The 12,585-nt window shown below is 43.5% G+C and overlaps 1 protein-coding gene across 8 annotated transcripts in view; it reads left to right on the forward strand.

Annotated features, from left to right (window-relative positions):
• ATP2B2 (ATPase plasma membrane Ca2+ transporting 2) overlaps positions 1 to 12,585 on the forward strand; it is a 450,624-nt gene that overhangs the window by 195,558 nt on the left and 242,481 nt on the right. The window lies entirely within an intron of this gene.

The following is a 12,585-nucleotide window of genomic DNA, read 5'->3' on the forward strand; positions in this document are numbered from 1 at the left end:
AGCATGTCCACATTGTGGCACAATCACCACCATCTAGCTCCAGGAAATTTTCACCTTCCCAAACTGAAACTCTTGTTTTATGTGGATTATTTTCACTGAGTCCTTACTAAAACTCTGTAAGACAAGGTCTGTTATTATCCCTGAGTATCAGTTAACCACAGCTATATTACGTAGCCATAGTAATGCTACCCATAATACCCCAGCCTGATTCACTCATAAGCACTTCTTTAGCTCCGATGTCTGTCGGCTGATCCAGGATAGCTTCATTCATCTTTGAGCTCCTGGTGTCAGCCAGCAACTCATTGAGGGGAATGTCCTTCTCATGGTGATGGCAGAGACACAAGGGGGCAGATGGAAACCCACAACACCTCTTAAGGTCTAGATTCCAATGGGCATACCTCGTTCTATTGGCCAAACCAAGTCACAAAGCCAAACACAAAGCCAGCACAAGGGCAATTGACCACACTCTTAGCAAATGGCATGAATCCACGGCAAGCACAAGAAGGGGGGCCAGTGTTGTATATGATCTTCCATAGCTCCATTGTAGAGATTACCAATTTCTACCTCACAGGATCATTTAAAGGAGCAGCCAGGATGCCATGAGAAGTCATGCAAGACACTGCTGGGTACAAAGGAGGAGGCTAGCACTTAAGTAAGTGTACCCCCACCACAGTGATTTCAGCTTTTTTCCAGTTTACAACTCCATGCACAGCTTGTAGCATGGCATTCAGTACTTCTGGGAGCAGAGTTTGAATAGCCCAGCCAAGCTTATCTGATTCCCCCAATCCCTACCAGGCCCCCAGCACTTGCCAAATTGTTCACCACATACCCATGTTCATGCCTTTGCTCATGTGGACTTCTTCATGGAAACCAGGTCAGGCTCCTCCAGGCTGTCTGCCATTAGAGACTCTAGGCAGAGAGCTGGCTCTCTACCCTTGTGTGGCACAGCTGGCTTTCATAGCCCATGAGGACAGAGGCCACAGATCACCTGCCCCATCCCCTTATCCCCCTGCTGAAGGCTCTGTGCCTGGCACCACTGGGTAGTCCTCCCCACCCAGGCAAGTGTCTTCCCCAGCTTCTGCCCATCTCAGGAGAGCTGGATAAGCTGGGGTGATGGTATTGACCCTGTGGACACCACATCGGTCTTGGGAATATTTTCCTCCTCTTTACTTGAGGAAACCACAGCAAGAGGAACTTCCAGAACAATGCCCCCTCCTCAACCTCTAGAGTTTTAGAATTGTTCTTGGAGCACCTGGAACATGGAGAAACTCTCTTTTCATTTGGGGCCCTGGATAAATGAAAAGAATGAAGTAGGCCAGCTCACTGACCCAGAATTTTATATTTAAACCCAGCCTTCCCTATGCGCTTCAGTAATGACAGTGAAAATTTATCTTCATTAAGGACCAGAAGACAGGGTGGGCTCAGATGTGCAAAGTGGGCCTCTCTGGGCATGGCAGATGGAGGGAGGGGACTTTCAGGTCTGGGGAAAGATGGAAGGATGTTGAAGGGGCTGTTAAGTCATGGAAAAAAGCAATCTGTTCTTGGAAGGGGCAGAAAGCCCTTCACTTGGCCAGTGGAGCCCTAGGCTGGGTTCCAGTGGGGGTCACCCTGTGCCAGTTTATTACTCCACATGCCAGGGAGTTTCTGTATATAACTCTCTACCAAGAAGGCCTTTGTGTTCACATAATTATGGCCAGAGAAAGTGAGGAAGCTACCTTCTTACCCTTGCCTTAATTATGGGGGAAAATCAGCTGGGATAGTTCACAACTATTTCTTTGTTTCAAGTACAACAACTAGGGCCCATTGCACTTCTAGCCCAGCCTGTTGAGAAGACATTAATTTCTTAAAGCACAAACAATGGACCATACTGACCACATGGTCACTAAGCAGAGTAGGTGGTCCCCTTAGTGATGTGATTTGAAGGTTGCCAGGAAGTTTCCCTGCTGAAATTTGCTTCCACTCACCAAATTGCTACTGCCTGAAATTTCACCATGAACATCAAATCGTAAAATGTCAGGTTGTAATTAGCCTAGGAGCCTGTCTACTTCAAGTTCCTGACTCAAAGTACTCTTGGAGAATACCTGAACAGGCCCTTATTTTAGAGTAAACTTATGGCAGGGCTGGGATTAGAGTTCAGGGGATGGGACTGTCATTTGAAAGTTAAATTCCCAACACTGGTGTGTCTTAAACTTTGCTGTGCATCTCAGTCTCCTAGGGATTTATTTAAAATGCATATTCTGGGTCAGTAGAATGGGATGTGGCCTGAAATTCTGCATTTGTGATGAGCTCTCTCATTCAATCCTAATGACAGTCATGGAAGGGATGTCATTATTCCCATTTTATAGATGAGAAAAATTGAGACTCAGAGTTAAGTAATGTGATGTGCAGGATAATGCACCCCCCCAAAAAAAAATGTTAGTGCTCTAATTCTAGGAATCTGTGAATGTGGGACCTTACATGGCTGAAGAGACTTTGCAGATGTGATTAAGATTAAGAAATTTGAGGCCGGGAAATTATTCTGGATTATCTAGATGGGACCAATCTAATCATACAAGTTCTTAAAAGTAGAGAAGTTTTTCCTAGCTGTGATCAGAGAGAGGGGTGACAATTGAGGGTCAGAGGCATGTGATATTTGCTGGCTCTGAAGATGGAGAAAGGGGACATGAGCCAAGGAATGCAGACAATGCAGACAGCTTCCTCTAGAAGCTGGAAAATGCAAGAAAATAGATTCTTCCCTGGAGCCTCCAGAAAAGAATGCAGTCCTGCCCACACCTTGATTTTAGAGTGAGAACTATGTTGGAATTTTGATGTACAGGACTGTAAGATGATACTTTTGTATTGTTTGAAGCCATTAAGTTTGCGGTAATTTGTTATGACAGCAACAGAAAAAAAATGCAGATTTTGGTGCCCAGAGTGTGTTGTTGCTTTTACAAATACCTAAAAAGGTGGAGTAGCTTTAAAACTGGGCTACTTTAGTGGGCAAGGGCTGGAAGAATTTTGAGAAGTATGATAGAAAACTCCTTGATGGCCTTAAATATGCTGTTAGTAGAAATAGAGTTATTAACAACTCAGTTAGTGGTGACTCAGAAGGAAGTGAGGAGCTCCATGAAAAAACGGTTAGTAGTGATGGACATGTAAGATGCTGCCGGTGAGGGCTCAGGAGAAAATGAGAATCATGTTATTGGAAAGTGGAAGAAAGGGAACCCTTGTTATACAGGGGCAGGAATCTTAGCAAGATTGTGTCCTGCGGTTATGTGGAAAGTATGACTTTTAGTAATGGACTTATATATTTAGCTAAGATTTCCAAGCAAAGTGTTAAACGTGTGTCCTGGTTACTTCCTGCTGCTTATAGAAAAATGTGAGGGGGAAAAAGATAAATTTGAGGGAAGAACTGTTAAACAAAAAGGAAGCAAGAATTGATGATCAGGGAGTTCTTTGCCTATCTCACGTGAAAAGACCCTAAAATTAAGTGGCACACTATCAGGAAATCACATTCTAAAGGAAAGGCTGTGTGTATAGCTGTACAGTTTCCTGCTAATACCTTAGAAAGATAAAAAGCTCAACATATTCAGTCACACAGAAGGCTCTTTGAAGAGTTTAAGTCTCTGTGTGAATCACAGATTCCCTCAATCAAGATAGAAAGTATGCTTAAGGTTGTGTTTCCTCAGCCACCTCAGGAAATGCCAAAAATAAGGAAGGGGTTATCTAGGGAAGATATGCAGATGAGCCACTTGGCTAATGAAGTAAACCTCCTTGGCATATCAAGAGACCCACAGGTTTCTTGAGAATGTTATACTAGCAGAAACACTGCCATCTTGGGCTGAAACAGGATACGAAATGAAAGAAGGCTGTCAGAGCCTCCTATCAGCAGAACCCCCAAATTCTACTGATATGACAGAGGAGGGTAAAACTACTCATCTGCAAACACATTCTACCTTTCATGAAAAAGAGAAGGAGACTTAGAGGGTGAAGTGGCTAATCCAGAGGACAAAACCCCAAGCCACAGAGGTTTACTCCCAGACCTTGAGACTTAATGAAATTTACCTGGCTGGATTTCAAAACTGCTTGGGACCAAGCAATTTTTTACCTTCTATTTTCTCCTGTTTTGAATAGGAATATTTATAACTGTTATCCTATATCTGTCCCATATCATATTTTAGAAACAGATAACTTGTTTTTTTAGAGGAATTGAGCCACAGGATGTATCATACCCTGAGTCCCACCCATCCCAATTTACATATATGATTTAGCTGATGACATTTGGGACTTTGGAGCTGAAGAGGTTCAAAAGAGATTTTGAACTTCAAATTAATGCTGTGATGGGATGAGAATTTTGGGGAGCCTATGATGGAGTGAATGTATTTTGCATGTAGGATGGGCATGAATATCAGTGGGCCAGAGGACAGTCAGTTGTAGACAGAATAATAATCTCCAAATGCACACCCTAATTCCAAGAACATATAAATATGCTACCTTACATGGCAAAAGGGACATCACAGATGTGATTAAGTTTAAAGAATTTGAGATAGGGAGATTATCCTGGATTATCTAGGTGGACCTCATCTAATCACAGGAGTCCTTAAAAGTAAGAGAAGCTCTCCCAGCTGCAGTCAGAGATAGATATGGTGATGGAAAGAGTCAGGGAGATGTGATGTTTGCTGGTTTTGAAGATGGAAAAAGGAGTATGAATCAAGGAAAGCAGATCACCTCTAGAAACTTGAAAAGGCAAGAAACAGACTCCCCAGTAGAACCTTTAGAGGAGAACACAGCCCTACAAACACCTTGATTTTAGCCTAGTGAGACTCATGCTGGAATTCTGACTTGCAGAACTGTAAGATGATATACACTTGCATGTTTTAAGCCACTAACTTTGTGGTAATTTATGAGAGCAACAAAAAACTAATACAATCACCTTACCCAAAATGGTACAGCTCACATAGAGGTGGTAGCAGAACTTGGGTTCTTTGGATGCCTACACTTTCCCTATAATGAACTTCTTCCTGGTGGAAATTAAGCATTGGCCTCTTATTTTAGTTGTAAATGCCCCTGGGCAAGTAAGCCATGAAGTGCTGAATATGCCTCAATTTTAGATTGTAAGCAGCAGAAATTCAGGAAATCTCTGATTTGGGCAGGAAAAGAATCTATTGAAAGCACATGAAGATTTGTAGGAACCCTCAGAAAGGACTGGAGACTGGGCTCAGGGCTGTTTGACCAGGATCAAGGTCCCAGGCTCTACAGCAGATCCAACCTGCAGAAGACCCCACTCTCAAGGTCAATGCCTCCATATTCACTAGCTCCCAATGCCAAGTCTGGGGTAGCTGCTTCTGGAGCATGGAGCCAGACCCTGAGCATCAAAGGAGTTAGGGAAGCCAATCACAGGCATTTCCAGCTGTTGAGTGGAAAAGTGGGCTCTGAGTCATAAGAGATCCCCCAAATAGAGGAAGGGGTTCTGACACCAGCTAGCCAAAGAAAATGACAAGTGTCCCAGGGACAATGTGGGGGGCCAGGCTAAATTTTAAACATTCTTCTTGTGACCCAAATAAACCATAAAAGGGCCCCCAGTAGAACACCAGTTAGCTTCCCAATTTCATTTCCTCTCCTTCTACTCCTGGAAATTCTCCAAAGTCTTCTGGCCAACCATGTGTCCCTGTCTGTGTTTGTCAAATAGAGTCAGTAGGTAGAGGCAACGCCAGAGGATGAAAAGAGCAGTCTGGCCCTAGCCAGTATGGCTCAGATGGTTGAAGAGTCATCCAGTAGCCAAAAGGTTATGGGTTTGATTCCTGGTCAGAGCACCTACCTAAACTGCAAGTTCGATCCTATCCCTGTTATGGGTGCTTATGATCCCTGGTCTGGATGCCTACAGAAGGCAACCAATCTTTGCTTCTCTTTTTCATTGATGTTTCTCTCCCTTCTTTCTCTAAAAGCAATGAAAAAATATCCTCAAGTGAGGATAATTGTTTTTTTTAAAAAAGAGCATGTGCTGTGAACCCCACCAGCCTGGCATTACTGACATTTTGTAGGACCTTTCACTTCTCAGGCCTTGCCTCCTCTGCTGTCATCCCAGAGGGCAGAGCCTGAGCCCCTTCTAGCTCAAATGCTCTTCAAGGTTCTGAGTGGCTCAGCTCAATATTTTCCCTTGAACTCACTTTAATCATTTAAATATCACCCTTAGCTTTCTCATAAGGAATAATATCCAAGAGGTCAGGGTTTATATTCTAGTTTTATGTATTTTTTTTCTGGTTCATAAAACTAATCCATAACTACTAAAACAAGAAAAACTGTTTATCAGGGTACCATCTTAAAGCATCTATATCACTCTTTAGGAGAGGAAAGTAGTCAAGTCTTTCTTGTTTCCTCCACTTCTTCATGTGGGACCTAGGGCAAGTCACTTCCCCTCTCCAAGCTTCAGTCTCCTGCAAAATAGGCTGAATTCCTCCATGAGGAGTGGGTGTAACACCTGTGTAACTGGGACAGTGCCTTGCACATAGAAGGTGCTCAGTGAAGAGTAGCTATTGTTTTTAAGTTTATCACCTTTGCCAGTATTACACTTAGGTGGAGTGTGGGCTTTGGAGCCACATAAGAATTTGACATCTCACTCTTATGCTTCCTGGAGTGTAAGCTTGGGTAATTCATGTTACCTCTCTGAGCCTGACTTTCCTCATCTGGAAAAGGAGGACAGAAATCCACATCACAGAGTTAACTGGAGGCTCAGTCAAGATGGAAAGGGCTCTGCAAATAGAAACACTGGTTATATTTGGCCTGTTTTTTCTGTTGATGGTAAAGCTTGATCCTTTCTCTTTTTTTCCATAGACACTGGTCAATCAGCAGGCTTTTAGTTTTTGCCTCTCTTTTGTTCAAACAAAAATGAGGCAGGGAAAAATGGAAAACCGAGGCTATATGTCTTCATTCTAAATAGCAGGAACCACATAAATGGAAGGAGATTATTTTAGGGTTGGAACAAATAGCTGAGGCTGGGAATGTCTTACCAGAATCACTGAGCAGTTAGAAAGGGATGTTGCCTAATCTTATTGGAGGAGTCACCCATGATTCTCAAACTGCACAGGAGGCAATGTCTCCCAGAGGCCACTCTTCCAAAAGGACATTTCTGTCCTGATCAGCAAGCTCAGTTGGTTAGAACATCATTCTGATGTGCCAAGGTTGTGGATTCAATTCCCAGTCAGAACACATACAAGAAACAACCAATGAATGCATAAATAAGTAGAACAGCAAAGTGATGTTTCTTTCTCTCCCCCTTCCTTGCTTTTCCTCTAAAATCAATCAAAATATTTTTTAAATGTACATTTCTGAAGCAGTGGAGGACAACAATAGCTTGTAGTAAATTGATTGTCAACAGTCAGAATGGAGGTGTGGGAGGCAAACTTTCCCTGAGCTCCAGCCATCTAATCCTATCTATTTAGATCTCAGGAAATGTAGGCTTTCTCTGGGCCTTATGTTCAGGAGTGTCTTTTTTTTCCCCTTTGAATGTCAGTTATGTGGATTTTCACATCACAGGTCACTCCTAACCCCTGAGAGGGGCCTGAAAGCCCAGCCTGCTTTGAATGTTGCCTCCTGGACTCACATACCTTTGGAGTGTGGTAGGTGGAAGGGTGGGAGCAGGCTGGCTCTGCTCTACTATCGTGGTCTAGGCAGACCCCCATGGTTCCTCCCACTGTCCCTTTTGTGGGCTAAGCAGAGGCAGAGGGATGCTTTTCATTCAGTGGCAACTCTGCACATGATGTTTGTATAACTAGAGACTTGCACCCCCATCCCTCTCAGGGCCAGGCGCACCAACCCTAGAAAGGACTCCCCTGAGGGACAGAGCCTAACCTCAGCAACAGAGGGCCTCTGCATTTTGCCTTCCATTCACCTGGGGAGCAGGGGTCATTTTTGGAGTTGGCCAAATAGGAGGTATTATCTTGGCCCTTCTCATAAGACTATCAATACTTCCTGCTTCACACAACTCACTCTGTCTTCATTGACCTTCTGGGTACAGTAGGACAATTTGTTGAGCCCCACCATAAACCCAATAACCATTCATTCCTGGAGCACCTACTGGTGCTATGGATAAAACACAGACCTGGCTGGCATGAAGTTGCCAGTCTAGTTATTATTTTCTACCATCACATCCCATTCCCCAAGACCAGCACATATTCCTTGTGTTCATAATGACAATAAATAGAAATAATCACAATAATGTAGCTAACATTTATGCTCTGGCTAAAGCACCTCTGTGAAGTACTTTGCATGAATTTGCTCATGAAAATCTCACAACTATCTTGGAAAGCATCCCCTGCTCTCCATTTTACAGATAAAGAAACTGAGACTCAGAGAAGTCATGCATCTTACCCAAGGCCACACAGCTGATAAATAGGGCCCTCAGATTGCAAAACCATACTGGTGGATTCCTTGCCCTTCTTCCATGCCTTTCCTCTCAACATGAACAAAATCAGCATTAGCTAATTCAGGTTTGATTTGGCCTTCTCCTAACACAGGAGGAGATGTTCCGATTGTGATTCTAAAAGCTAAAGCTCAGAGAGGCCAATAGACTTTCCTGAAGTCACCCAAATGAGACTTTCGTTTTGGGACATCTGGTTGCAAATCTACTTTTGCTGCAACATGTGGCCCTAAATTCCACATGGGCATTTTGCCCCTTAATGGGCTTTGATTAGCTAGGGCTAAGATGAAGTCTTGTAGGTTACAAAATATACCTTGGACAACTGACCTCTTTCACACTCTGTCTGGGAGGAGGGGCTGGAACCAGGAGAATCAACTTTGGAAGGAGGGGGCTAGATCTGACTGTCAGTGGGAGGAAGTGGGAGCATTCTGGGTTGTCACAATGGCTATACACCAGTGATTCTCAACTGGTGTGCTGCAACAGGCACATTGGTGTGCCACAAGAATTTGTAAAACATGCAATACCTGACTATTTAGTCAGGGACACTCACCTGTTTTCCTTTAGATTGCCTAATAAAAATGATAATAGCCAACAACAACAGTAGCCATCAAGTGTAAATGAATCAAAATTATACCTATTTTTTGTCAGATTGGCAAAAATCTATTTTTTAGTATGCCACAGACTTTTAGTAATCAGTTTATGTGTGCCATAAGATGAAAAGGGTTGAAAATCACTGTCATTTGAGAGCAAGGAACAACAATGATATAGGCCTCACAATACACACCGAGACCTGTCCTGAGTCTGGCACCATGTTGAATGTTTCACTGGACAGTGATGTCAGTGAAAAGAATCTAACTCTGTGTTGTGCATTAACATATTAATATATCCTGGAATTTCCAGTAGTAAAAATATCAAGTAAATTGAAGGAAAACTGTACTCATTTTGTTCAGAATTTCACCAAGAACTGTTCCCATTTTAATACTCAGAACCAGCAGCAGCATGTGTGGTATTTGAAATGCTGAAATAACAGCCCTGTTAGTGGCTGTCACATTTCTAGTGATTCAATGTATATCTGTGAATATATTTAGTTAGCCCTCACTTCAAAATGTCAAATGTAAAAAAAAGAGTTGACAGCACTCAGTTGAACATTGTCTCCTCTTTCATCCAAACCAGTCGCCCCAATTAGGATCCATCATCTGACTGCCTCATTATGTCTTCTAGTGTCATCACACCAAGGCGTTGAGACATGGAAATGAGCATTGTGTTTTTACAGATGACTTTCCTTTCATTTCTCCTCTATATTACAGTTGGGGCATTATACGCCTTTTTAAAATTATGTGTATTGGTAGGATATATTATCTGTGGATTTGGTTTCAGGATAATAAATGGAGTGTTGAATCAGACAGAGCCAAGAACTGCTGGCATATAGTGGACAAAAATGGGGTTGTGGATGCTTCCCTGCGCCTAATTGCTGGGACCTCACATCATAAGCTCTTACCCCAGGCCTCGGGCATCATTTATTTCATTTGGTTCCCCAACTAGACTAGTGGGTAAATAGTAGGTGTTGACAGAAAATGGGTGGTAACCATTTGGATGGAAGACAGGTGGGTGAATGGATGAATGTATGAGCAGGTGCTTGGACATGGTAGGTGAACAGACAGATGAATGGATGGGTGGGTGGGTGGGTGGGTGGGTGGATACAAGAGTAGGTGGACAAATGAGTGAAGTGATGGGTGGATGGGTGCAGACACAGTAGGTGGGCAGACACGGATGGGTGGATGGACAGATGGGAATGTGGGTGGGTGGAAAGACAGGTAAGTAGGTGATTAGGTAGAAGAATTGATGGATGAAATGAGGGAAGGTGCAAGGACAGGTACAGAAAGTTTTATTCATTTTCCCAGGGTCACACAGCTAGTCAGTAGGATTGGAACCCAGGCAAGCTGATTCCAGAGCTCATTCTCTTAATTTCCACATTACATTTGATAAAGTAACTTGCCTAAGTCACCAGTCAGGAACAGATGAAGCCAAACTTTGAAAATGGATCTGTTTGACTCATTACTACTCCACTGGCTAAAGATTGGAGAAGAACTTCAGAGGTCAGTTGTGAATGCCACAGGAACCTTAACCTCATTCTTGGGTATCCAGGGAGCTGGCAAAGGGTTTGTTTAAGTCTAGTTATCACATCATCATTTCTGAGTTTAGAAAGACAATGTGGTGGTAGGTTTTAGAGGAACCCACCTATCAGGAGATTGTTGTAGTAACAGTCAATAAGGAGTTAAGGCAGAGATGTGGCCAGGAGGGCACAGAAGCAAGAATGGGATCAAGAGGCTTCTAGAATTTGATTTGTCAGGACCCGAGGACTAAGCCCACATGAGAGATAAGGAACAGCAGGAATCACAAATGTCTGTGTGACCTTGAACATAATCACATCCACTTCCTGAGCCTTGCTTCCTACATCAAATGTGTCAGTTAGGGCAATAAAGGCTAGGCTGCTATAACAAAGAGGCCACCCCAAAATACTGTGGCTTACCCAGGTAGAAGCATTTTTTCCTAGGATAAAAGTTGGCTGCTCTGGCCTGACACAGATGCTCTGCTCCACAGTGTCATTCATTTCCTCAAGTTCCCTTTACTTCATTGCTCTGCCACCACTTAGGATGTTGCTGTCATCACCACAGTGGAAGCTGGGTCCCAAGTATATCACATTTCAGCTCATAGGGAGGTGGACCAAGTAGAGAACATACACCTAGATGTTTTAAGTCAAAGTCTAGAAGTGACACACATTCATTCCATTCACATGCCACTCAGTAAGGACTTGGTCACATGGCTACACCTGGCTGCGGGGAGACTAATAAGTTTAGTCTGCCTGAGTGGCCATGTGCCCAGACAAATCTCAATTATCCTGGGGGAAGAGATAAATGACTTTGGGAGGAAAACAGGAAACCTATCACATCTTGGAATTGTTGGGGTCCAGAATTATCACCAGGACAAAAATGAGATAATGTTCATGGAGTACCTGGCACAGGACTGGCATGAGATGGATGCTAGGCAATGGTAGATGCAAGGGGCACGTAAAGGACCAGTAAGGCACTCCCAGAACTGTGAGACTTTGGCCACAAAATCAATATGTGATGAAGGAGATCAGACATCTCTAGAGGCAGTTTCAAAATGGTAAATTGCCTTCATGCCAAATTCTAGGTGGGATTGGATTGGGTGAGGGGTGGTTTAGGAGAAGAGGGATGCAAGGTCACCCTGGAGCCAAGATTGAGCAGAAGGCAGAGGGGTTTGGGCAAGGCACATGCCCTGCATTGGGCATGAAAAGGGGGGGCTGCTGGCCTAACAGCCCACCTGTGGAGCCAACTAAGCTCACATGTAGACATGGAGGTGTGAGAAGTCAATCAGGACAACAGAAACCATTCCAATTACTTTAGATGGAGACAATTACTTTTAATGCAGACAATTGGTTTCATGGTAGTAGAAGAATAAAAACCACATGAAGGACAGGGAGGCAAACTAGGGATTAGCAACAGCAGAAACTTACTGCCACCCTGTGGGTGTTGTTAATCAGCCTCCAAGAGTTTGGTTAGCATGAGTCTGTTCCTAGTGGACAGATCCACATGACCTTAGCAGCCTGGGTCAAGATTCCAAACATCAGAGCCAAGACTAGACCCAGAATAGAGATCTGGCTGTATTCTTGATACTTTTCTCTCACCAGGGTATGCAGTCCTGTGGAAACACACTCCATGTGGGGCTTGTATGTGTGTGGACACCACCTGATATCATTTCCCAGAGCTGCTACTCTTCTCCTTCTATTCATTCCTGCCCTTCAGCCTGCCCCTCCTCACCATATTTCCCATGTCCAGGAGGCAAGAAATCAATCTCCAAATATCTGAAGGCCTACCTTGGTCAGAAGTGTTGACTTGCTTGCTGTGTCTCCTATAGGTGGAACTGGGCTCCACGGGTAGAAGTGAAAGCATAAGGAGACTTGGTTCTCAACTTAGCTCTACTACTTAGGAGCTATATATTCTTGAACAAGTTGCTTAGACTCTCTGAGCTTCAGTTTCCTCTTCTGCAAAATGTTAATACTGACTGCCCTTGGAGAATTGTTTACAAGGGATTAAATGAAATAGTCATAGCAAGGTAGCTGACACAATGGCCCGGTTTTTCTTGTTCATTGTTGTTATTAGTGATAT

Source organism: Phyllostomus discolor, chromosome 7, assembly GCF_004126475.2.
Source record: "Phyllostomus discolor isolate MPI-MPIP mPhyDis1 chromosome 7, mPhyDis1.pri.v3, whole genome shotgun sequence".
Classification (NCBI taxonomy): Eukaryota; Metazoa; Chordata; class Mammalia; order Chiroptera; family Phyllostomidae; genus Phyllostomus; species Phyllostomus discolor.